A 27,043-nucleotide genomic window follows, 5' to 3' on the forward strand; every position below is an offset into this window, starting at 1 on the left:
CACACTCGCATGTACGGACAAACATAAAAAAATGACCGGGTCTTCATCTAGTGAGGACAAGAAGCTGCAGAGCTAATAAGGCAGTCTTGCAAATGGAGAAGAAAGAAACGATGGAGAGACTTCCATTCCTCCCCACTGTTTAGAGGAGTTTTGATTGATGTCGGCAGAGAAAGATTGGGACTTTTTTAATTAACCTCCCAGGAAGGGAGAATGTCTCTATACTGTATGTATGTAGTAGAAAATTACATCATTAAGGTTTCGTGAATACACTCGTCCATCCGTCACTGCTTTTGGATTAAAAGTCATATGTCAGCAAAAGGTTTGCACATCAGAAAAGCTTTTTTTCAGTGAATTTAATCGTTGAAGAATTTGTGTGGTAAATGTGTGCACTGTTCAGCCTATTTATGACAGCAATGTTTTGCACTAAAAGGGGAATTAAATTGCATAGCAATTGCATAGCGTTCATGCTGAAATTTGTGTTCTTGAATAATAGCAGACTAGAATTTTAAAGCCAGACCGTTTATTCGCCCCTAACAGCTGAAGTACTGACTATTAAGGATGTTTACGATTAATCGACTAGTCGATCAAACGTTGCTTCCCTTGCTGGTCGACACCAGAAGTACTAGCTGGTTATCAATTTATTAATGTAGACATTTAGATTGTGTGTTGACATATGCTGTCTCAGCTGTTGCTGTGGAGAGACGCCACTCCTCCGCTCTGATCTGAATTCATCAGTTGCTCCTGACTCACTTTCCCCCCCCCCGCCGCATTTTCGGCCCCCAGCCAGCCACCACCTTAACTGGATTGGCCTCAGACAATGCGGTGTTGAATGTCTGATTGAGGTTTTTAAATGAGGAATCGTTTGTGTGACTTTATCACCCGGAAAAAAATACGAAATTGTGTTATTGTTGTTAAATAAATTTAATTTATGGTGCTGTTAGATTGCTGCTATACTGCCTTGTTAATACAGGTGCATGAGGGAGAGTAAACTGTTTTTGATCGTAGTTAAAGTGTTTTTTGAAAGGCTTAACGCTAACAAAAATTGATTAAAGCAGAGTATTGCATTAGATAAAAACCTGTTGGAATTGATTACATCCATCTTTTTTAAATACATTTTGACTTTTGGACTGAGGACAGAGACCAGGTCTGATTGACACGTGGCTCACTGTGCAGTTGAGAGAGAGAGAGAGAGACATGGGAAGAGAAGTGTATGGTTATAAAACTTGCACGCTAAGAAACTAATTATTGTATAATTGATGCCAGACCATGACTTGTCTTGGACCACAGTCAGCGCTGGCCTTTCATTAAATATTACACCCTACATCAGGTTTCCTGAAGCGCATTCCTAACTGGGCAACCAGAACGGACAAATGGTACTTATTGATTTCAGCGGAATTTAAAATACAATTTGGTTATTATTAAATGTGATTTCAAATGGTTTCACACGATATTTAACATTAAATATGTGCTCAATTTTGACTGTTTTCCCTGTGTTTTCTTACTCTTAACTAGTCGACTTTTCTAAGTTCAAACTTCCGCTTAAACATCAAGAAAATCAGTCATTAGGAACATCCCTTCTGACTATACAGGCATTGGGTCAAACTCTTGACTGATCTCAATACAAACTTCAGATCTCTTTATTGTCCCCAATTTCTCCCTACTTTTTCCTAATGTCACTGTACTTTTGTTCATGAAATGCATTAATCAATTCTTAATACAGACTTATCACCTAATCAACTTATTACGGCAATAGGGCTGTGGGATTTGTTGGTGCGTTATACGTCATCAATTACAAAAATACATCGATATGCATAATGTGCGTTGGTGTGTCACAAAAATGTCTGTATCCTGTCAAACCATGGATTGGAGACCCCACAATCCTCCAAAGTGTATACAATGATGTGCTCTGTAATCTCGGCTAACTGGAAATGGCTTATAGCAGCAGTACAACTGATATTTACGAATTCTTCAAGCATTACAGAGCGCTTTGTCAAGAAAACAAAATGAATGAAACACGCTTTTAAAGTTTATTTTTGGACAAATTAATTGTTAACGTAATCGGGAATGTACGTGCTTATTGACATATCCAGCAGACACAGAGCAACATTAGCATTTATTTGGAGTCGTGTCTGTTCACCTGATGAATGTAAGTCCTAAAGTTGCTCAGTTTTTATCTCCACCAACTCCTTAAGAAAAATAATCTGAGGCTCTTTACCTGCTAAATGCTCCACTATGATCAGTCGCTTACTTTATCTGTCTGCAGTTTTCTGCTGGGCAGGTAGCATACTGTGGGTTTATCAGAGCCATTTTAGCTGAAAATGGTTGTTGAGAGCAGTTAGAAAACTGTAGACTCAGGCAATTACTCTTTGTGGGCCCTTTCACATTACACATAATCATTTGTGATAACATGAAATATTGATTAGTGCAGCTTTAAAAGTTAAATATAATAAATAAAACACATTTTTTATACTCTGGAAAGCTCAACCAACAGTTGGCCAAAAAGCAGAGAGAATTTAATATAGGAAACACCATGATTCATCGTTATTACTGGTGCAGCAGAAGATAACTCAAAGTCACATATTTCCTATAGAGGGCCCGAGAAACATTGCAATTCATTATTGCTCCTCTTTCACTAAGCAGCGGAATTATTTAAGGGAGAAACGGCGCATTACTGACACACACAAGCGCAATAATCACAGCCTATGCATGGCATATATCTTCCCACATACTCACACATGAAAACACAACATAACGAAGGGGTTTGGCAGTCATTGCATTGTGCTTTAAATGATGACACCCGGTGCAGGAGTTAAGTGTTATTCATACCATATTCACCACATCCTGTATGCTAATGAGGCCATTTTATTTACTGGACTTGGGGAAAAAACTCATAAGATTTTTCCCAGAGGTTTATATTGTTAACTAGGTGAAAATATGTTATTTGCATTGTTATCGGGGATAAATATGTTTCCCCCTTCACGTCGGGGGGGGGACAAGACTTAATTCCATATTTAAATGGCACCAAGTTTCCGTGAAGGGGTGGGCTTATTTATAGAGTGGAGACTTTTCCCTGCCTCGCATGTATGCATGTATTTACCCATTAACGCACAAGGGCACTCTTATTTGCATTTGCGTAGAAAAACATACAAATGTGAGTGTTTATTACATATACTCTTAAAAAAATCATTCATATATCATACAAATACAAGTGCAATATACATACTACACACACATACTCGTACTGTGTATAATACACACACATATACACATTAGACACAAGACACAAACACACTTATCGTACATTAATGCTCATCATTGCAATAGCCCCTTCTTAATTTAAACACACACACACACACACTTTCAAAATCACTTCTTTACACATTCTTACCCACCTTATCCCACTGCGCACGCACCATGCACTAAGACCCGTGTACACACACAAACACACACGCGCGCCGTTAGTTAATCCCGGCGTTGGATAGAGAGCGGACGCAGCCTATATGCTAATGTATCAGCTAATGCCTCGGCAGGCTCTCCTTGAGAAATATATTTATCGCTTTATTATGGTCTCGTTTCTATAATTCATAGGAAGCAGGCCGTCCTACATCAGCCCCAGATGAATAGAGCCGGGGAGGGTGGAGAGACGCAAGTGTGATTCACTGAGGTCCACTGCCGTTGTCCCCGCTGCACCTCTCTTCTTCCCTCCCTCCTCTTCTTTTTTCCCAGTGTCTGTAGTTATGGATCGTAATATTATGATGTGTTTGCGCATGGACCATTAATGATGTTGCCTCACAAGTGAAAATAACTGTTTCAGCAAGTACGGACCCCTCTGGGAGCAATCAGAGGGAGAGAATATATCAAATATTCCAACGTTATCGTAACTAGAAGTTTTTGTGTCATTGCTAGCTATGCCAATTGGTGTTCAGGAAATAAGACCAAAGGTTAACACCCAACAGTAGCATCGTGATACCCGTCGTCGTGGGTTGGACTACTTCTATTCTACTTTCGAATTACGTGTTCGGTGTGCGCCACAGGCAAGAAAAGACACGGCTGAAGTACGCCACGGCTGTAAAGCTCATCGTAAAGCAAGTAAACATAATGGTATATGGATAAAAATTGACCTTCAAAGTTGTTGGTTTTTTTTTCAAACTTTAATCATTAGGTTTTAGACAAATAACATAAAACAGTGGTGTACCGTATTTCAAATTAGGCTTTGAATACTTACATAACAGAAGATCAAAAAAAGAAAAGAAACACCTGCTTAAGACTTGATAACAAGACTTATTAAAGGTATGGAAAGGGTTTTTCAGTCTTGGATGGTACCAAAGCTCAGTTTATCTTCATATACAATTTTTTTTTTCTTTTTTTTTTATGGGTAGCTGGAGAGATGGGATTTTCACTCGACAAGCCAAGTTTTATTATTAGTTCTAAATAAACACACATTTTTAACCTGCTGGTGCACTGGAGCAAATCACGGACGTCCGTAGAATATATTGTCTGGGAACGCTGGACGTCTTGCAGATGTGCACAGATTTTACCGGAGGAGTGAACATTTTGATCTGTGCTAGAGGAAAGGCATGGTGTTTAGGCTTCCAGAGGGGAGACAATGAAATATGACCCAGAAAGTCCAGGCCAAAACAGCACATGAGCCAAACAGTAGAAAAATACACTGTTACAAAGTAATTACCAGGAATGTGCGTCTTACCAGGTTACACATGTTGCGTTGCAGCAAAAGTGGAGCCAAGTTTGTCTGAACACGGCTGAAATCCCCTGGAGACCGTGAATGTCTGTGCCAAATTGTAAAGCAATCCATCCAATAGGTGTTGAGACTTTTCACTAAAAACCATAATGCTGGTTGCGATACATAATGATTTACCCTCTGGAGATCATGAATCATTTCCCTGCAGGTTGCCAAGTTATTTCACTCTGAGGCAAAGTGGTGAATCTCCCCAGCTAACATTTATATTCCTACATATGTACCACAAGGAATAGTACAAACAAAAGTATAAAGAACAGTATGACATATTGTTATAGAATAAAAAGAAGGGTTCAAAATTCAAATGTATTCAAAAGCCCTCAACCAAGTTGCTGACCATAGCGATGATTGTTTTCCTGATCGGTCAGTGGTGACAACCTTGCTGACTCATGAAATGTCTCTAGGCTGTCAAATAAATGCACTACTGTATTTTCACTGTGTGTTTACTTCTAAAAATGTCTTTGAAAAATCTTACACATCTAGATTTTAGTTTTGCACATCATTACTTGAGCACAAGCAGATTTTCTATTTTAATGTTGATAGACCTTTGTTATGTTAGATATTAAAGCATGTGTTGACAAAATTCTACAGTGTGATGCATGCTGCGAGAAACACAAGACCATAAATACATAATTACATGAAAATGCACAAATGGTATTATTTTTGCTTGTAGACAAATGTTTTTTGCCAGAGCAGCTCATCTTAACATTAAATATTAATTATGATAAAGGCATTTGAGCATAAAATACATCGGTTTTTCTCCTGAACTATATCCTCAAGTGTACCAAGCCCATGCAGTATTACTGTACTGTACTGTACTGTACTGTACTGTGCTGTGCAGTGGCACCTTTTGTTTGGGACTTCTTCTGACTGAGTGTGAGCTGGTGGAATACAGTAGAATTATAAATAATAAAATGAAAAAGAGGTAAAAAAAAAAAGAAAGAAAAAAGAAAAGAAGGATCACTCATGTCTCCCTCCCGGGGGAGCGACCATTTGCTCTGACATTTGCTTTGCCTACCTGAGTGTTTTCCCTTAAGCGCCATGACTGCTCTAAGCACGGAGATGGAGGGGAGGAATGGAGGGTAAAATGGGAGGATAGAGCGTGTTGAGGTAGAGAGAGGGGGAAAAAGAGCGGGAAGATAGATAATAGTGAAAAAAAGGAGGAATAAGAAGGGTTGAAAGAGGAAATGGAAGGATGATGAGCAAAGGGAAATAAAAGAGGGAAGACAGCTAAAGGACTAAAGTAAAGAAATGAACCATTTGTGATAGCTTGAGGGCCCCTTTTGATGATAATGATTTATTATGTTAAATTACCCCGCGTAGAGTCAACATATATGTGTGCTAGAAATGCTCTGGTAACACCCTGTCAATGAGTTTGACAAAAGAAGGCGGAGTAATGAGGGTTTGTAGTAGGTTTCACGGCTGCCTTCAGTCATTCCCACTCTGCACCATGAATGCACATGCACACACAAACACGCACACATGCACACAGGCCATCCATCCACCTGGCAAAGGACTTTGAGGAAGCATTGCCAGAGGTTCGCGTGATTGTGAAGCGGTCAAATGCAGCATAGAGGTGATGAGTGTGTGTGTGTGTGTGTAATAGCGTCAGTATGTTGTGGCCTGACAGAGGCCTAGGTCAAAGCACATTTACTCACTGACATGACTCTAATTACAACACACACACACACACACACACACGCTCACACACAATTCTATTACTGTCGTGCTGCTGTGTCAGTGCACAGTGGAAACGAAGGCCAAAGAGGCCTCACAGGGGTTACTAAGTAACTATGACTTCTGATCTCTGGGTCTCTTTTCTGATGTATGAACCCTTTCTAGTGTCTCACGGTATACTGACACTAGAAAGGTATTGCAGTACCTTGTCATTAATAACTGCTATACCCCTATTTTATTAGCACCAGTACTTTTTGAATGGTTTTAATAAGAGCCATAGACTACTTCCAGTTACTTGCGTCGATTGAGCTGGTGTCTCAGCAGAACTCTGTAAAAAATTAACAATGCATCAACAATGAAATCAGATTTTCCTATTTTCTGATTCTGTCCAAGCATCTCCTGTAATTTGGCAAACACATAATCCACAGAAGAGCATCAATTATTATTTTAATCCTATCCAGGTGTATACCCGTCTTCTCAAAAGACACCATTGTGTTCCTCATTAACATGAAATGGACGGAAAGGAAAAGCTGTCCAGTTAAAAGTGAGACAAACACCATTTTGTCATATTATGTGATGTTTTCATGATTTTAGCAGCCTTTCTTTTATAAACATCTCACAAAACTTCATATGAATTTATTATAATTTGTGGGGCCAGTCGCATACAATGTATGTCCTCGGACTGTTATTTAGCTCATTGCTTGCATGGCAACAGGCTCACAGCATTAACGCTAACTTACTGTTATCAGGTGTAGTGTTTACCGTAATCACCAGCTTAGTTTAGCTTGCTAGTGTGCTTATATTTGCTTTGTAATTAGTTTTGCAGGTATTTTGGCCGAGGTATTGACAAAGTGACATTTTTTTACCTGATGATGTTTCTAGGGGAAAGGTTAAGGGATCACCCAAGTAATTATAATTCATCCTGAGGGGACAAGAAGGCTTTCAATACATGCAATTCTTATGCAATTCTTCTTAACTATGACAAAAAAAAACGCCTGGGCCGTTAGTTCCCCTTTGCTCTTCTCCTCCTCCTGCTCCCCTCCCCTCCTCCACACAGTGACACCAATATGGATCACTTTCAGTAGTAGTGTGTGTGTGTGTGTGTGTGTGTGTGTGTGTGTGTGTGTGTGTGTGTGTGTGTGTGTGTGTGTGTGTGTGTGTGTGTGTGTGTGTGTGTGTGTGTGTGTGTGTAGATGCGGGGTTGGGGGCTAACTTGGCTGACCCTTGTCCTCTGTCGGACACGTAATGGCAATCACCCTGTCTCATAACTACACAGGCACACACACATACACAAAGGGTAAACGTATGTGAGGGCATGTCTGTTGCTGTGAAAGGTTAGGGGGCCAACAGCTGATCAGTGGGTAGATTGAGGGGAATGTCTCAGAGCTAGAGAAGATACGATGATGATGATGTGTTGTGCTTTCGTCAGGTGAGAAGGGAGACGAGTTGTGCTTCATCCCACATCGTCCTTTCCCCTCTCTTTGCATTGCTAAACTTTCCTAGTTCAATTACTTTACTTGAAAGAGAGAATACTTGCAAATCAGTATTGATAATTAACAATGATTACTTAATTTGGTTTGACAACATTTGCTATACATTATGACATAACTTTCCCTTTATCCATTCATGTTCCTTCACTTATCCAGGCCTGGATCGTGGTAGTATTCTGATCCTGGACCTCATAGACCTATGTCCTTTTGGTCTAGAACTGATACACAACGCACAAATCTCAAAAAGCTCCTTACATTTTCCGTCCAATCACACCGAAGCACATGAGACCAAGCTCCTTCATCTTCTGTATTTATAAAAGCGCAATTAATGACATGAGATGATATGCAATGATAAAACATAAAAGCAAATGACTTGGCATAAGGACAAAAAGAGACGAGCTGTGAAACACACAGATGAAACATATTGAAAGAAATATACTTGTGACTGGAAGCTAGTTCCATTTCCCCCATTACCACCACTGAGGCACCCTTGAGCAAGTCTCTTGACTCCAACCCCCATATCAGCACAGGTCAGGTTGAGGCAGAGCGCAGTTTAGGTTCATGTCACCTTTGGCCATGTTTCCATTCAAGTGTTTTTACTCGCATGTTAAAGACATGCATTAGAAAACCTGCACAGAAATAGGAAAATACGCTAAAACGTACTTAATGCGCAAAATAGTTTTTTTTACGCTAGCTTGAGGTGTTTTTTGCTTTTGTCGAGAAAGAGTTGATGTGGTAAACAGGAAATGGAAACGCCTCTACAGAATAAAGTCTGATGTAGTGAACATTACACTCACATGAATGAGCTGTCTGTGTCATCCTTATATGTGAATGCTTGTCTTTGTCTTCAGATAGCATGAAACATTGAAATATGGAGCACACATTATAGAACAATTAAAACAAATTTTTGAAGACCTTTTTTAATTTTAGATGGTTAGACGGCCAAGGCGACCTGTTTTGTTCCGGTTTGTAACCTCTACTCCTTCTACTCAGTCTAGTGGGGGAGCAAAACCAACTTCTGAGTGAACAACGCTGTAGCCGGGTTTATTCGCTCCAAACCAGTTGAAGGAAACGTGTCCAATTTTTTATTTTATTTTGTGCAACATTTCACAAGTTTGCTTGAAATTCCCTTTACAGTGGAAGGAAACATGGCTACTGTGTGTCTGGCTGCAGGAAGATGCCAAGATAATAAATAGGAAAAACTAAATAAGCCATAAAAATACCAATGTAAATCATATATTCCTATTTAACACAAAATAAGAAACATGCAATTATCCTTATTCTAAGAAGAAGACGGCTAAGAAGCCGACCATTGACACTAGGTTGGAGCATGAAACCTTTATTGCCCAACACGAGTCACTTCCAGGTTATACCAGAGACAACTGTGATTGGTTGCACAGCATCCAGGGTAGTTGCAAGATTTGCCGCCTTCACTTTCTCCAGTTAAATATACAGGTCGCCAATGCCAAACATTTTGTAGTCGAGCATGTCTATAGGGCCTCAGGGCTAGGAGGGGCTCACTTAGAACAGTATTTCTTGAATAGAATGCACAACAAAGACATAATGCTGAAAGAAAAACAATAAAACAATGTCCTGTAGGATTACAAACTGGGCTCTGTGGCCAAATGTGGATCCGTATATCGGTCCTTGACATGAGGGCAGCTGAGAACGCCTGAAGGTGTAAAGGGTCTGGAAGTTGATTAAGACAGAGGGGAGCACTCCACTACCTGCTTGCCCCTTAAAGAGCTCTTTATCCTGGATGTGACGAGTCCCAAGGACCCCCCTCTCTCCCCCAACCATCCACGGAGAGACTCGACTAGCCAGGCAGGCCAGCAGACAGAGAGAGACAAATGCAGAGCAGGGAAACAAAGTGCCTCTTCACACCGCCAGTTAATAGTACCAGAGTGGGGAGCAGGATGGAGAGGGAACCTCTTGGCTGCCTGACCCCACGAAGAGCTCTAAATCCTGGGCTCACTGAGTCCCAGAGCCCCCTTTCTCTCTCCTAGACCTCCAGGGTCAGAGCCAGCCCCACAACCCTACTGTAGAGGCTCGGTAATAGGGACTGGATGAACTCTTCAAGGGGATTAAAAGCCTCTTGTGTCCCCTGTGCTCTGACTTTTTTAAACTGGCTCCATTTCCACTACCTGCCAAAACTGAAACTCAATTAGATTTTTCGGGCTACAGTTACTAGATGAGTAATGCCAATTGAATTCTTTATTATTTATTCCGGTGAAGAAGATCTCCAGATCATAAAAGTACTGAAATAAAAGACGAAATTAAGATGAGAACATTTCAGCACCTGCACATTTACAATTTAGGTCTACAAATCTAATGAATATGTAAGTGGTCCACAACGTGGCTGTTTTGAAGCTCTAGTGGGAACAAAACCGCGGCGAGGTAGGCGGCAGAGCTGGAGCATGGAGAGCCAGTGAAGAGGCAGAGTGGCAGTCGAGTGGAGGGATGGAGTGGTGAACTGGAGTCGGGGTGGAGGAGAAGAGATGCAGAGATCAGCACAGGTCACAAGAGGGTAGATTCAGGAGGAGCAGGATACTGAAGTCCCATTCTGAGCTACTGCACATCGTGTTGCTCGTGTTAAATCAGGAAATATTTTACATGAAACAAAACTAAGAGGGGTTGTTAACATTCTTTATATTTTGTTGTAATTCTCATTACAAACTGACAACAATAAATGAATCTAATGCTCTGACCAAAAAAAAAAGTTTGTTGCAGGACTGTAATAAATCTGTCCAATCGTTTTATTCAGCCTGAATGTTATGATTGGACGAGTTACACTTGCCTGCACATTTTCTGCCTGTTCACTCATTGCTCTTCATCGGAGTCTTCCTCAAGAGTGTGAGCAAAAAAGTGGAATGAACTCCCCACCGACGTCAGGACAGCAGAGTCGCTGCCCATCTTTAGGCGCAGGCTGAAAACTCACCTCTTCAAGAAGTACTACCCTGAGCCTTCCTCGTAGCACTTATTGTATTCGTATTAGTTGTTGCACTTACCGTATTTGTATCAGTTCGCTGCACTTATTGAATTTGTATTTGTTTACTGCACTTATCCTATTCGTAGTAGTTTGTAGCACTTACTATATTCGGATTAGTCTGTTGCAATTATTGTTTTCGTAGTAACTTGCCTCTGCACTATACTTTTGCTCTGGCTTAATGCTTTAAGATGCTTGTTTAAGAAAGGAGATGCACTTATGACTTCTGGTGACTAGTAGTTCTCTTGAATACCTATGTTGAATACACTTCCTGTAAGTCGCTTTGGATAAAAGCGTCTGCTAAATGACTGTAATGTAATGTAATGTAACTAACAATAGCCACAGTTTTTCGGTCGGAAGCTTTTTGAAATCGTGCTTTCTCTTGCTAGATTCCCTTGTTGCTAGTCGCTTTAAATTCATGCAGTTAACATCATAACTCAACTGTGAAGCACAATTTTTATAACTATTTCAGCTATTTATTTTTCCCATTGAGCTTGTCAAACATCTTTAAAGTCATATGTGCATGATTAGTTAATAAATGTTAAAAAAAAAAAAGTGATATTATGGAAGCTCTGTTACAGAAAATTGGCAAACCATTGATTCATTTTGAAAATTAGATATCAAATGGACTGTGAAATATTTTCATAAATTTGCATTTAGCCAGACAAACTGTGAATTAAAAGCAATGGTGTTTTTAGCGAAGGGGTTGCACACAAAACAATTGCTTGGCTGGGTGCAATTAAAACCCCAAATTGTTGTTTATACACTTTAGTTGTTTTACATGTTAAACACATGTGGTATTATGGGTTAATTCGTACACTTTAGATATGCGGATAGCAGGGTTTTGTCACACAAAGCCAGCTGCCAACTGTTTCCAGTCTTCATGCTAAGCTAAGCTAATCGGCTGCTTCCTCCAGCTCCATCTTGAACAGACAGACAACAGAGTGGTATCAATCTTCTCATCTAACTCAAATGATTCAAAGTGTATTTCCCAAAATGTTAACCTATTCCTTTAAGGGAAATCTTAATGCTACAACATACAATGATACTTTAGGCGTCAAGGCCCTTTCAGCCAGATCCATAAGGACATTTTTTTGTGAGTTTGGTATGGAAGAACTTGTCTTGACCGGCAGTCCCATTAAAAAAAACACTTGCTTTTGAAAAAGACTGTCAGGCATTTGCTCCTCATTCAGGAGCACAATGGAAATAAACACTTGGATTGTGTCATCCTGAACATCTGTGGAATATGTGAAGACTGAAAACAACAACCACCAATAAATCTTTGCATAGGCTATAGACTAAAACATAATATATCACCAATATCTACAGTATCAGAGACCACAGAGGTGCTGTAAACCAATCAAAGCCAGTGAGGGTAAATCACAGTCATATTTGTTTTGCTCTCTACTGGTGGTAATACCAACTCCCCCGCTGCTTCCCCTCGTCCAGTTTTCCCATGATGGTATGTCATGGTGGAGGGTGGAGGGTGCAGTCATGTCATGGGGCCATGCTGGGTTAAACTCTAGCACCCTCATTCCACTGGGCAATTAGGCAAGCGGGCAGTTGGGAGCTACTGGGATGGCTTTAGTCACTCGCGGGAGGTAATTTGCTACGTTTTATGTAAATGCAGTTGGGAGTAAAAACCAGCGTTGATGTGTTCTTTCATCTGACTCTCTTCATTTTTAGTGTTTTTTAACCTGCAGTTCTACATCATCACCTTTTTTATTTTTCAACTACCTCTTCTCATCTGCCTCTCTCTCTCTTTTTCTCACTGTCACCGAGACAGACTCCGTTCTCCACCCGCCACTCCTTCTCTCCCTACCTCTCCTCACCCTTCCATCTCACTCGTCCACATTATTTTTTTCCCACAATGCCTCCCTCCCTTCCACCATACAAATCTCCCTCCTCTTCCTCTCGCTCTCTCTCTCTCTCTCTCTCTCTCTCTCCTCTCCCTCTCTCCCAGTCAGGTGACACCAGCCAGACCACTAATTAGAATTCTGTCACTAAGTAAATGCATTGTGACCGGTGGCTGACAGCTCTTTGCACTCGCATGTGTGTGTGTGCACGCGCGGGCGAGTGTGTGTGACAGTTTGGGCAGCTTGTTGGCGGTGACGATGGCAGCCGCCTGGCATTTTTAACGTGGCAAGGTGCTGCTCTCGCCACTGACCTGACAGTCATTTAAATTACACAGAGGATGGCTGCTGTGTGTGTGTGTGTGTGTGTGTGTGTGTGTGTGTGTGTGTGTGTGTGTGTGTGTGTGTGTGTGTGTGTGTGTGTGTGTGTGTGTGTGTGTGTGTGTGTGTGTGTGTGTGTGTGTGTGTGTGTGTGTGTGAGAGTGTAAGGAGAATGAGAGTGGGATTGAGGAAGGACCATTAGTAGCTGTGGGATAATTCACTGACTCGCGGGTTGACTGATTGTGTAGCTGACGGACTCACTGACTCATTGTTGGAAAACAGACAGACGGATAGGCAAGGCTTGTTTACCATGTCAGCTCACCCATATTACCCAAATCTACCTCTCTCTCTCTCTCTCATTGACACACACACACACACTTTGAGAGGAAAAGCATATAATGTGAGGAAAACAAGAGATGAGAGGGAAGGAAATGTATGGGTAGGAAAGGAGTGTGAAGGAAGTAAAAATCAGGCTTTGCAGCTTGATAAAAAGATTGACGGGGAGGTAGGGAGGGAAATGGGTGAGGCAGATGAATCTGTAAACAGCATTTACCTGTCGAAAGTTTCTCAGTCACACTGGAGTTATCTGATTTTTTTTTTTTGGTCAAAAAATTCACCATCCAGGCCAGAAAAAACACTTCATCTCTTTTAGTTTCTCTCTTTATAAAATTATTTTTAAAAAAGGGATCAAGTGACTGTCATGCATCAGCATCAAATTCCGCACATAAAAGTTCCACAAACAGTCCAGCCATTTCTAATTAAGCCATTTCTAATTCAGCATTTTTGAAAAGCTCCTTTATGTGGATGGAGGACCAAAATAAAGATGCATTTTAAATGCATCTGCAGTTATGATGCACTACAAAGCATTTTTGTTACACCATCTTTCTCCCTCTATCTGGGCAAGCTGCAAATCTTTCCCGACAGAGAATTGTACCCATAATCGTTTCCATACCTGAGGAAGCATAAAAAATGGGCAGATATTGAAACCAGATAAAAAATTTAATGTTAAAAATGTAAGGAAAAGCTCAACATTTCTTTTAATGTGTTAACACATTACTAAATCTAAAAAAATATTCTCAGTGTCTTACAATGTTTTCTGCAAAGTGGAATGTCTTTTACAGAAATAGGTCTTAGACATTAGTAGAAGAAAGGCAGGATGTAGTATATGAAGGGCCTGCTCTGATCTGGGTGTGATGCAGGTTTGGAACTTATAGGGATTAATTAGATTAGGCCTTTCAGACGTTTGAATCCTTCAAGAGAGGACCAGTGTGATGGTGGACTGATCCTTACTGGGACAAGCCTGCTCTCCACAAAAACACAACTCAGTGACACGGATGTGTTAAGTAAAATGTTGTAGAGTTATGTTTCTCTGTGCAGAGTTAAGGAGAGAGGGAGGAGGAGGAGGAGGAGGAGGAGGAGGAGGAGGAGGAGGAGGAGGGAGGAGGAGGAAAAAAAAAATATTAAGAGACAGAGACCAATAAACCTACTCCCTGCTCTATGGGATGCAGAGATTCAGATTGTCAGGCATTGTTGGGCAGTTGAGGATTTGTCTCCTTGCTCCTGATTCCTAGCGTGCACAATATCCTCAACAACCCAAAGTGGCCTCGTCCGTTCATCATGTAGCCTGTTACATCTGTTTTTGTTGCAGGGGATATGGTGATTTTTTTCTTTTTTGTTCCATCAATGGTAATGCGAGCATGTTCAGACAGAAAGTCCAGCCATGCGCCGTCCATTGTACTCTGACCACCAGACCATTTGTGTTTATTGGCCCCCAAACAGCCCAGGTACTGTCCCCACTGTGCGGTAGTGTTGAGATTGCTGGTAGCGGTGTGGAGTGAGTGGAAGCTCAGCCTCTGACTGGACTTTTGTCATCTTCCTCCAGCATCTCTCTCTCTCTCTCTCTCTCTCTCTCTCTCTCTCTCTCTCTCTCTATCTCCTTTGTCCTCTTCTTCTCTTTACCTTTATTCAAGGGAAGTTAATTCATCAAGCCACCAGACACATGCACATTTTTCCCCCAAAGTTGAAGCATTTTCAGCTTTAGCTGCAGTGTCAATGCTGGTGTGAGATGACACCGGCGGTGTCAATGGTTGGCAAAAATGTTTCAACTTAGGCAAATTCCAGTGCTTTGTGAATCCATTCTGGATAAATGCAGTTATTCAAACTGTCTGATTATCAGGCATTATAGCAATATTATAGCATTACTACTTTGTGAAAGAAAACACAGACAAACATCATTAAAACAGAGAACGAGGAGTCACACAGGGAAGTTAAGTAGATTGGAGAATACTCCTTAATTGGCTTGTAGATGTGACCTATCTAGCTCCGATAGCGTTAATAGATCAGGATTGGATTGTGCATGTTTGCATGTCCATGTCATGTGCTTGTCGTTTTAAGTCAGTGTTCTTTGAAGTAACTGTGTACCTTTTGCGTAAGTGGGAAATGTAGTTTCATGTGCATTTAAGTGTGTGACATTCACACGTCCTTCTCAAAGCCCGCCGTCAGGATGTCAGGGCGTAGACTCAGTTCATTCTGGTAAGAGAGTCAGAGATAGAAAGGGAAAAATGAAAGATATGATCATAGTATAATTAAGAAGCAATAGGGTGGAACTGTATTGAAAAAAAGACAAAGTGCAATACAGTGCAAAAGGGAGAGAGAGAGAGAGAGAAGGGAACAGAATAGTCCCTTGAAGGAAAACAGCGCTCAGTGTCACCGCCAGCAGACAAGCCACAATGACAGCAGCATGGTAAAACACCTCTAATGCACCTCTATGGGTTTTTACTGCTTCTCGTATAGCAGCCAGGACACACACTTGGCTGCACACGCACGCACACATACAAACACACACACACACACACACACACACAAAACAAACAAGCCAAGGATGAGGACACTTGAGATTCACGTTTTTGTTTTTCACGAGGCAACACGCTCCAGTACAAACTCACAACGCACACACACTATGTGGATATTTATTATTCACGCTTTTGTTTTGCACACAGACAACATGCTTCCTGGAGAAGGGGAGGGAGGGAGGCAGGCAGGGAGGGAGGGAGGGGAGAGATAAATAACAGTGATAAGTCTTGTCTTGTCAGAGGAGAGGAGAAGGGCTGAGTGACATACGATTGGTCTCCCGGTCGTGAAATATGCATGGCTTTTTCAGCAGCCAGAGGAGAGGAGAGGAGTTAATTTAGGCCTCTCGCTATGCTCGGGGTAATTAAAAGAGATGATCGATAGTTTCCCCCCGTGACTGATAACAACCACCACACACACACACACACACACACACACACACACACACACACACACACACACACACACACACACACACACACACACACACACACACACAAACACAGAGGTGCAACAGACATACAAGCGAGACACTGTAACAATGCACGGATAACTGCAGCGGGTGTACTTGCACATCACACTTGCAGGAGCGCACACAAACAAGAAGGGAATAAAGAAGCAATGCGTGTGAGTGCAGAACAATGAAACATTAACCAGGCAATGTCAGGTCATTGACAACAAGTTTACTTTGTACATGTTGAAGAAAAAATGCTCATTTGAGCAAACGCTTCACCAGACATTTTGTTGTTTTTTGTATCCTGCATGTCCAGCCCGTGATTATAGATGAACCAAATCCAGAGTACAGCACCTACACCTTCAAGCAATACTACAAAAATACAGGATACCAGTTTCCATAACTTACATAAAATAACTCTCAGACATTCACAGCTACAACAGAACTCATAAATTACTGTAAAAAGCTTTTGAAATTAACACCATTACAGTAAGGACTAAATGCTCCAACTTTCATCAAACCAACATATATGAAAATCAAACAGATATTAAAAAAGGTTACCTTAAGGTTATTAGAGTGCTACTAGGATGACGTATTTCTATCGACCAACCCAGAAGTTTCCAGAACGGATTTTGGATTATAGCAGAAAATAAGCCCTGTGCCAAATACAAGTTTATGATTCTTAAATGAACACCACTGTTACTGATACTTCTTGAACTCAGCAGATGTAAAAAGCTAACGCTAGGTTAGAGATGAACTCCACCACGGTCACATGACTTCGTGTCACTACTGCTAAGCTAACAAAGGGCTGGTCGACGTGACGACGTTTAGCAGTCTCATTTAACGACCACCTTTTTTAAGCCAGTTTAAATTTTCAAAATTGACTAGAGGGATTTTTTTACTGACGTTTTTTATATCATAGAACAAAATGTGAAAACCTCTTAAACTCGTGTTAACCACAGACCACAGATTTTAGGCATCCAACTAAAAACCCATTAAAAAAAACCCTGCTGACTTTGAGAGGACTAATATCAGTTTTTTAGGACTAATTCAGGCAACACTCTTTTTAGTTGCGGTTGTGGAAGATTTTTTCATCATCTCACATGATCTACGTTACATCATCAGATGGAGTTTAGCCAGTTTTCAAGGAGACTCTCTCCCTGCCCTTTTGCCATGGAAGAATCATACACCCCCATCTCTCTTTAAGAGAACTAAAGATCTTTGGCTTGTAGATAAGCCAGATGTAACATAGATTCAGGGCCAAAGAACATATCTGATTTTAAGATAGATAGAGAGCATTTCCTTATATGTTTAGAATTGGTATGTGATTGGGTTGACCGTTTTGTTTTTGGACAATAACAAAAAACAAAACAAGCCAAGCCAATATGAAATACTATTATATATCGCAATCCTTTGCCACTTGCAAGTGTTTAACTTCTGCATTATATTATCCCCCCCGCTAAATATGATTATAAATCCACATTGAATTTGAATTCATGTCGCTTTTCTAGGATGTTGCTGTGCACTCCGTAGTCTCTGATAACGAGGCAGGGAAGAAGAGAGCTCAGTCCTCCAATCTCTTCCATAAACAGGCACTCTGTCATCAATATTGTGGAGGAATCCATACTGCAGGACTAGAAGACTAATTAGAGCCCGCTCTAAATTATTTAACTCCCTCTGATTTTATTGATTTGCCAGTTCAGAGCTGCGACTCAGGGCTGTAAAATTGACTCTGCTGAAAGAGACATGCTCGTCTGCCGGTTTATGGCTGTCAGCACACGGACGAGGGACGAGGACGGCGATAACACTGACGCTACTGCAGCACACAATGCAGACGCCAGAGACACAAAACGGACATACACCTTGGATGAAAGCTAATGAAAAGGCAGAACTCCACGGATAATACAGTGAAACCATAAAGTTGCAGCATTAACCGGTTTAATTAACAGTCCCGCAATTAAACACTGAAAAACCATGTACTCGGCACACACACACACACAAACACACAAACACACACGCAGAATCTCGTAAACTAATTACGTATCTCTCAATTAACAAGGATCTCCATGTGGAGTGCACGGAGCCCAAGGGATCCAGTTAGCCACCTGTTACTAATATCTCAACCCAAGCATGATAACGTCAGTACACACACACACACACACACACACACACACACACACACACACACACACACACACACACACACACACACACACACACACACACACACACATATACACACATTCCTCGATGCTGGCTTTCGATCAAAAGCGCAAACTGCAGTAAACGACGGCGCACTTCCAACAGGCCCGACTCGCCCGGCTCATCAGGTGTATGCTAAATTGGTTAAACGCCCTAATTGGTTAATTGCAGAGGGATTATGATCAGATGACTGGGAATCAATTGACCGGGCACGCACATTAGCCAGTATGATTGACAGACGAGGGAGATGATCTCATAGGCCGTCGAGCAAAATCACGAGCAGCGATTAACCAATCAGAGCAGATGTCAATTGATCCCGCTGGGCCCCCCGGAAGGTGAGCTGTAGCTTATGACAGTAATCGTCAAATAAACGTTATTAATGGAAGCACGTCGATCCGCTCTGGATTGATATCGAGCAAGATTTGATGTATGCATTGATTTTGAAGTGCTGCTGGGAAATGTTGCTGGTGTACTCAGGAGGAAAAGAAAAGGAAACATTTTATGTGGAAAACTGATTAGAGCTCATTGCAAATGACACACCTTGTTGTCCATCGATGCCCTGCTCAAGGGCATCTACGGAACAGCGTTTTCTCTTTGCTTTTGAACGTATAATTCTCCATTCACATGCTTTTAAAAGCATTAATGTTCACCGCAAAGTGCAGTGTTTGAAGGAATGCTGTGTTTGAAGGAATGCTGCCTCTGAAGTGTGAGCAGCTGTTTGCTCACTAGTCTTAATGATGTATGTGCCTGCATGTAACGTGTCACATTTTTCTACACACCTGATGCCCTGGACATCCGTGGGTGTAGGTGCTCACTGAGGTTTAGGTTCACTGGTTTAAGGCTCATGGATCAAACAGGGAGCTAATAGTTATGTCTGCCAAACGCAGCAGGCTCCAGCTGTGGTTCAAATGTCATCACTATAAGGTACAAAAGAGAGAAAGAAATATAGATTCACGGAAAACATTTCTTGTAGTGTGGTGCAGATACATTATGTATAGCGGCTAAAATAAAGGGGCATCTTTGGCCATATTTCATTGTAAAGAGAGTGTTTTTGTTATGCATAACCCATATATTCCACAAAGCTGCAATTTTAAAAATGTTGGCAATGGACATTAAAACAACGTTGTTATTGAACTCAAGCCAGGTTTTATCAGGCAGGGAAGGTCTACTGAGAAGATGCTATTGAGTTATTTAGCTAGACTCATACAAAGGGCTAAAAGGAAAAGACACTGCAGAATACAGAAAACACAAGAGAATGGGACATTTCTGTATGTGGTCCTTTTTTGAACTAAGCCTATTGACCCTTTGCTAAGCCCCGCCCCCCCACTGCTACTCCGTCAAGCTGTCAGAGGTAGCATGGAGCCCGAACTTGAACTTATTCTGGGAGTGCAGTCAATAAATTGCACTCCCTGAATAAATGTTATCAAATTTTGTCAGAGAGACGTAGACAGAAGAGTCTTATATTGAAGGATAACCATGACCTGCTTCAAATCCACAAAACCAGCTTGAAAATGAAGACAATCTGAAACGGTTGCATGAGAGTCGATGGAGCAGAGCCAGATAGTTGTCGGACCCTTGTCGAAGCTGACTAAAGCTACGCTATGATTGGCTAGTCTGCGTTCGAGGGCGGGACATAGCGAAGGGTTAATTGTGCCCACATAAAATCTCCCAATCCGTAAATGCATAACGTTGTGACGTGTTCAATGTTCTGACGTCAGACACCGAATTGCCAGAACTGTGAACTTTCCAATGCTGGACAATCTGCACAATGACAGGTATCAGAAACCTCTAGATGACAGAGGGCCATAGATCCTGACAGATTCAGCATCCAACACAATAACAGCAGATGCTTCAGATGTAGGAGGATTGCAGTCAATCCATCACTCTCCAATCATTTATCAAGCTCGCTCACTCTCCCTGTTTACTCTCTCTTCTCCCCCTTCTCTCTCTCTCTCTCTCTCTCTCTCTCTCTCTCCCTTCATTCATCAAACTCCCCAAACCAAAGGAGAACCAGTGGACCCTGAGGAACACCTGGCCTGCAGGGACATCAACCATCACACACACACACACACACACACACACACACACACACACACACACACACACACACACACACACACACACACACACACACAATGAAAACAAATCCCAACAACAATATAATTCCATTTCTAACCCCGGTGTCAATCAGCAGCAAAGAGATGTGACTATTTTTCATGTAGGTGAAACTGTGGCAGCTCTGCAGATGCTGTGTGTGTGTGTGTGTGTGTGTGTGTGTGTGTGTGTGTGTGTGTGTGTGTGTGTGTGTGTGTGTGTGTGTGTGTGTGTGTGTGTGTGTGTGTGTGTGTGCGTGTGTCAGGGCTGACTGGACACAGATTAGAGGTGGCGTTCGAGGCCACTCCCTCATTGAGCAACAGCCCGAGTGTGACTGCTGTCCCTCTCTATTACTCTCTCTCTTTGCTCAGCCCACTGCAACAGCCATTTCTTTTATTTTTTTCCTTTTCTCCACTTTTTCCATCCTCCATCACCCTCTGCCTCCCTTGTTGTGTCCATGTACCCCATGCCCGTTCTTCCATCTATCCATCTATCCATCTATCTGTCTATCTGTCTATCCATCTCATTCTCCATCTGTCTTAGCTACAAAGCTGGCCGGAACAATAGATGGATTGGACCAAGCTGACATAACGGCGTTCACAGTCGCTGATTGTATTTCATGTTACTGTATGAGGAGAAGTTGCTGGGGCTTAATTGCAGCTCTGCTCGTGAAATCCAAGTTCCGGGTACCGTCACGTCAAATCATCAGTGACTGCTTTAAACAAAAACAACTGCTACATGCCCTACAGAAGTTAAGGGACACAAGGAAGTCAGACGTTTTAGTGTCTCTTCAAGAATAATGGTAACAATAAATTGGGCAGACATGCATGTTGCCAGAGAGGTGATACCCAGAGAAAAAATGTCTGCTCATCGATATTTTAGTGACTACAATCGAACTGAAACTGCAACGGTGAAGGTCCTTTCCAATGCCATAAATGACATCCATCTGCAATGACAGTTATTCAGACACTTCTTTTTTGCGAGAATAGCGAGCTTAGTGAGAATAAGCTAAATGTGTACCAGGGAATATCACAATGTTTAGGAAAATGGCCCTTCATTGCAATATAGTGCAGCGAGATTATTAAAGCTGCACTCATTGATATTGGATCATATTATTATGTGTAAAGTGAAAGGTGCAGCTCATAATGACGAACCCAGAGAGAAGTATCAACCCAACTCTGCAGTTCCCAGTCGACTATACGGAGCGTTTCAGTGTCTTTCGCCATATTGTTTTGCTTTAACGTAATTTTTGCTTTACTGTCTTGTAGAAATTGCTTTCGAAAACCAATATTTCCAAACTGTTATCTTTTGCATAATACAATGGAAATGCAACAGTGGAAATGACAAAGCCTAACAAGTCCAGTCTCTGTAGTTCCTGAGATGCCCTGTGACATGACTGCGTCTCAGCCAGCGTGTGCTGGGATCCAGAACCAGTAGAGAACAGATGGATGGATATTCCAGTTGGAGGGCAGCGTTGTAGTTTTTCTTATGCCGTGGTTCTTGTTTCTCGCCTGTGCGGCCAGTTGGGTGAATGAACACATCATTAAAGCCATCTCCCCAGGATTCTAAGTGATCACTAAACCCGCAGCACCCATTGGTTAATGAACCCGCCTGTGATGGAAAGCGACTCACCCACTCCACAAATCAATTCACATATTCGGATGCTCTCCGTGCTCTAAATGGCGTGGAGGCATCAAACTGTGGTGCGCGTGTCTGCGCTGCTAAGATATGCACGCATGCACCCGCGGACGCACTTAAGTTTGCATGTGTGTCCCTAACATACGTCTCTTCCTGTCAATAAGTGTGTGTGTTTGTGTGTGTGTGTGTGGGGAGGGGCGACAGACGTATCCAGTGGCAGTCCCATGAAGAATGAAGTCACCTGGCTTTCCCCTGTCTTTGAAGGTCAAGGAGACCCACTTGCATATTCATGGCCGAGCGTGTGTTTGCACATCCCTGTGTGTATGTGTGTTCACGCAGGTCCACGTGTGTGTGTGTGTGTGTGTGTGTGTGTGTGCGCGTGCGCCGGGATCGATGGCTTTTAATTGTTTTTTCCTGAGCTGTGGAAGGAAGTGCCAGCAGTTATTGATTGGATGGAGGGATGGGAGAAGAGAGGGAGAGGAAGACAGAGAGAGTACAAAAGAGGAGGACAGAGAGAGAGAGAGAGAGAGAGAGAGAGACAGTGTGGCAGACAAGAAGGAAATGTGACAAGACAGGGTGGCGACATGGAACATAGAATCACTGTCTAGAGGGTGGACGAGGGGGAGGTGTGTGTGTGTGTGTGTGTGTGTGTGTGTGTGTGTGTGTGTGTGTGTGTGTGTGTGTGTGTGTGTGTGTGTGTGTGTGTGTGTGTGTGTGTGAGAGTGTGTATGAGAGAGGGGGGTTGATGGGTGCCATGTGTGCATATGTAAGTGTTTGCATGGTGTGTGTTTGTGTGTGTGTGTGTGTGTGTGTGTGTGTGTGTGTGTGTGTGTGTGTGTGTGTGTGTAGGGGGCTGGGGGAATGTCACAGGGTGTCTGATCTGGATGCTACACACACATTGCGCAGCACACTCACTAGGTGCATTATTGAGTCGGGCTTGTGTGTGTGTGTGTGTGTGTGTGTGTGTGTGTGTGTGTGTGTGTGTGTGTGTGTGTGTGTGTGTGTGTGTGTGTGTGTGTGTGTGTGTGTGTGTGTACGTGTGTGATTCCCTCAGCTGGTTCACTAGCACAGAGCAGGCCCCTCGTTTGTTGTCCTTTGTTATATTTCTTACATTTGGCAGCGTTACATCTTACAATTTCAACAAAGGTATGATGTTGAAATGTGTTCACCAACACTATTAATAGAAAAAGCAAAAATGTGCAGGTGCACAAGGACAAATAGTTGTATATGAATATTGTATACACAAAAATAATGATACAGTATAAAATTATTTTAGTTTACCTGCTAGGCTTTTTTGTGTATTTACTGTTCCAATAACAAACACTGCTTTGGATAGTTTTTAAGCACTAAAATTATAATTTCTTGTCCTTATTCAAATATTTTTTCTTCAGTATTTTCTTGTCATCTGAGGATTGTTAAATTATAATTTTTTTCCAATTCATTTTTGTGCTGTATCCTTTATGGATACTTAATGGAACATATAAGCCAATATAATGCAATTCCACAGCACCATAAACTACACAAAAACACCACACAATTATTTGCACGGTTGTAGAATAAACCTGCAATCGTTTAAGCAAAGTGTGTCTAATAAATTGGCAACTGCAGCACATTTAACATATATGGTACTGGGTGTTATCAGCTGGGCCCCCAAACAAAGTATCTACATTTTTCAATTATCTAAAATGTTTTTTGACATTCTCTTTATGGCCAGAGTTCAATTTTGTGAAGGAAAAAGTGAGACCTTTATCTAGCCTTTCATTTTGTTAACTTAAAAAGTTGCCAAATGCTATTATATTTATTATACTGAATCAAAAAATGATTGAAACACCTCCAAGTTGTCGAAACTGACCAGAATAAAATACAGAGGATATGACTCCAATGTCCTCAGTGGTAACATTTTTTTGTATTTCATTTTAGCTTACGTTATAATATTTTTGAAGTAACTGCAGAACCTACAGATCAAATAGGAAATATATTCAACCCGAGATTTACCTTTCAAATATAATATATCTTATAGATATATAGATAGATAATGAATATAGAGCTAAGTTGACAGTCTCAATCATTATGTTTGTGTTCTATGATTTTAATGAAGTAATTAAAGGTCCCTCATGTTCCATGACTAAAATGAATATGTCCTCTTATTCAAGTGAACGTTGACGAGGTTTTTCAAAGACACGTTCGCTTTCAAGTCACACGCCTGAACTCGGCCGCACGGCGATTAGTTTCTAGAGTTACCAAAGAGAGAAGGAGGGACAAAACAAGCAGGCCCACGTTTGAGCTACAGGGCCACATGAAATTGGAGTCAATGGTGTTGGTCAACCCTGACCCGGTGTTAGCTGAGGCTTGTTTGGACCAAATGTGTGTGTGTGTGTGTGTGTGTGTGTGTGTGTGTGTGTGTGTGTGTGTGTGTGTGTGTGTGTGTGTGTGTGTGTGTGTGTGTGTGTGTGTGTGTGTGTGTGTGTGTGTGTGTGTGTGTGTGGGACTAAAAAGTAACAAGCTTTATTCCCTAACAATGTTCCACCATGCCCTCATTACACACAGGTTAAAGTGGCACTTGGCCCTGTCTAGACTGCTAAAGAGTGTGCCTGCGCACACACAAACACACACACTCTCACACACACCCACACACACACACACACACACACACACACACACACACACACACACACACACACACATACACATGCGCAGGTTAGAATGGACTGTGGCACCGGTCTCACTGCGGACCAGGTCACCAGAGCTCAATCACAGAACAGTGAGAGGTAGAGGAAAAAGAGTGTGTGATGTATGTGTGTGTGTGTGTGTGTGTTGTTTCTTAATTGAATGTAATACGATCTAAAACACTGTGACCGACCAGCAGCCGATAAAGGGAAAAAAAAGGGCTGATTGTGAAAAGAGTTCTGTTGTTGTTGATGCTGCCGTTGCTGTAGCTGTTGCGTCATGTTTGTCTGATTGTTTGTCGTTTTTTTGTTTTTTGTTCTTTTACATTTTGTTTCTGGAGTCACAGTTGTTGCTGTAATTAAGTATTTTTTGTTGTTATTGTTGATGTTGTGGACCTCATCACCATTATTGTTATGGAGCTGTTGTTTGTGCTTCTGTTGTTGCCGTCAAAAGATGCTGCTGTTGTCTTTAATGCTGTTCTCATTTTTGTTGCTGCTGATTGTTGTTCATGTTGTCAGTGTTATTTTGTTGTTGGTATTGGCTTTCGATGTCTCTAACACTGGCATTTTTGTGTTAACAAACCACCGTTCATTTTAACAATTAAACAGCGCAGTACAATTCTAACAATCCAAATAAATTGGATCCATTTAAATCTAATTTAACCAATATGTTATCTACTGACACTTTTTCTTCTTTGCCCAAGGTTGGGTCCAAAATCTCTGTTATTCACTTAACGATCCCTAGTTCACTCAATAGTGTAATCTATAATCAACAGTAAATAGAGAATTATTTTATATTATCATTCTTTTGGGTCATCAGTGAAAGATATAATGTTACAAAAACTGTACCTTTTGTGTCTATGAGATGCAAGGAAATGTTTTATATCAAAGGATCAAAGTTTCTTTACTAGTTTCCTGGGGAGAGCCATGTACTTTAACAATTTTTATATGTGAAATGGAGACAGTGCTTTAGGGTTAGACTTCCAATTAATTCATTTTAACTAAACTGCTAATTTAGCCGAACCAAGAGTGTCTTCAGTCGGTGCGCAGCAGGTGAGCTGACCTTAAAAAAATGTGCATTTGTTCACGGGAAAGCGTGCAGTTCATCATCAAGTAAATAAACAATAAACGTTGTTGTTTTCAATAATAAGTCAATGATGTACAGTACCAGTCAAAAGTTTGGACACACCTTCTCATTCAATGGTTTTTCTTTATTTCTTTTTTTTTTTTTTCTACATTGAAGATTAATATTGAAGACATCCAAACTATGAAGGAACACATATGGAATTATGTGGTAAACAAACAAATGCTCAACAAACCAGAATATGTTTTATATTTTAGATTCTTTAAAGTAGTTGAATGAGAAGGTGTGTCCAAACTTTTGACTGGTACTGTATATTTAAATTACGTTCGAATGGAACTGTACTTTGAAGGTGATTTAATCTCAATTCTTTCCTCATAATAATTACCGAAATAATTAGTTATTTTAAGAAACTTTTCAGCAAATTGTTAGGAAATTGGGATTGTGAAATAAAGCATTGTCAAATTGGTACATTGCATCATTGTCAGCAAAAAGAAGTGTACAAGCCTTGTTAATTTTTCCTTTTTGTTTCCTTTAAGGACATTTTTGGGACCCTAAATAAAATGTCGGGGGCTAAATGCAGTGCGCTGTAGTGGCAAATAGAAACAGACACAGTCCTCAGTCCTTCCCACCCTTAAAGAACTGTTTCCTGCTCTCTCCCTCCATTGCACCATGGTCTATCTGTCTCTTGAGTGTGTGTGTGTGTGTGTGTGTGTGTGTGTGTGTGTGTGTGTGTGTGTGTGTGTGTGTGTGTGTGTGTGTGTGTGTGTGTGTGTGTGTGTGTGTGTCCACCATGCTGTGTGTCTCACTCCTTGCCCCCCAACAAAACCTCCATCCCAAAAAAACATGATAATCAGCATCCACTGAAGCACGGCAGAAAAACATTTAAGTGAAGTGAAGGTGGTGGTGGTGGAAACGGGGATTGGAAGTGCTGTAGGGTTTTTTTTTTTTTTCGGGGGGGGGATTGGTGATGAG

The sequence above is a fragment of the Anoplopoma fimbria genome, chromosome 3 (assembly GCF_027596085.1).
Source record: "Anoplopoma fimbria isolate UVic2021 breed Golden Eagle Sablefish chromosome 3, Afim_UVic_2022, whole genome shotgun sequence".
In the NCBI taxonomy this organism is placed as follows: domain Eukaryota; kingdom Metazoa; phylum Chordata; class Actinopteri; order Perciformes; family Anoplopomatidae; genus Anoplopoma; species Anoplopoma fimbria.